Genomic DNA, 1,499 nt, shown 5'->3' with positions numbered 1-1,499 from the left:
TTAAGTATAAATAAGAAAAACAAAACATAAGAAGTTAAATGAGCCGAGAGTCACAGCGATGGGTGACCTTCTCGGGAACGACTACGAGGTCAATTTAAACTCAAATTTCGAATCGTAAAATATGACGCCGCGGTCCTTAGGACTATTGCGAACACAGTGAAAAAGAGAAAATCACGAAAAAGAATTGTTAAGCCTGTCAAATAATTAGGTCAGGGATCTAAAAGAAATATTGAATTATTTGCAAACCGGGTTGAACCGGCGAGGGGCAATTTGATCAATTGACCCCTAGAGCTGACTCTTAATCTAACTGTCAAATAAAATCAGAGAAAAGAAAATTTTGGAGTCAGGAATTAAAATAAAGAACTAATGAAAAAATTAAAAAAAAGGAAAAAGAAAAAGTGAAAAAGTGATGACATCATGCATGACATCTGTAACACCCCTATGTTAAGTAGTGCATTCTATTGTTCTGGTGATCAGTGTTTGTCTAGACAGCTAGGATGCCTAGAACTACATTTAAATGTTAGTGAGAAGACATAAAATAATGAAATACAAGAAAGGAAAATACAAGAAAAGCAAAGGAAAAATAATAGCAATGAAATGTAACCAAGTTAAACGAGCCAAAAATCGTAGCGATGGGTGACCGCACCGGGAAGTTGCGGCGTGGACCGTTGACTAGCCCTGGACCGTAGGGAACCCTGGAAAATATTTTTAAGACTTAAATAAATATCTATTGAAGTATAAATGACATTAGAAATGTCAAAGAAAAATTAAGTAATTAGTATAAAGAAAAACGAGAAATCTAGAAACCGATAAAAATCGGTGTTACCGAAAAATTGGGAATACAACCCGAATAGGGGCATTGTGGTCAATTGACACCCCGAGTTGCCTTTTGACCTAAATGTATATTAAAAATAAATGATATTAAACTTTGAAAATGTCATAAAAAAATTAAATTGTGGTACATATGTAAATAGTGGAAGAATGGTGACAAAATTACAAAATTAGAAACTTTAGATTAATTAATACTTTAACCAAACTTAGTGCTCCAATAAGTGAAGTTAATGGACATATAATATAGCATATTGGGATAGAAAATCTGTCATATTCAACCTCACAAACAAACCAGCCGAAAATCCTCCCAAGCTTTCATCCATGGCCACCCACTTCCCAAGCTCAAATCTCCATGATCAACCCATGCTTTCCACAACTTGCCTTCATTAAATTTTATCCCCACCTTGCAAGCAAGAATTTGATAGTAATTTCAAGAGGAATAGGTGAAGTTTGGTCAAGCTCACAAGGGGTTAGTACCCATTTCTTCAACTTTTCTTTGTTAAAGTTTGTGTGGGTGTTGAGATAAGTTGATATATGGAAGAAAAATTGAAGTTTGGTAAGTTAGGGTGCTGCTCCATTTCAGCAGCCATGGAAGTCCAATATGTTAACTTGTTTTCTTCATGTATTTGGTGATTTGGGGTATTGATTAAAGTGTTTAAATGTATTGA

This window comes from Hevea brasiliensis, chromosome 11 (assembly GCF_030052815.1).
Source record: "Hevea brasiliensis isolate MT/VB/25A 57/8 chromosome 11, ASM3005281v1, whole genome shotgun sequence".
Taxonomy (NCBI): Eukaryota; Viridiplantae; Streptophyta; class Magnoliopsida; order Malpighiales; family Euphorbiaceae; genus Hevea; species Hevea brasiliensis.
Note: the sequence above shows the minus strand (reverse complement) of the source record.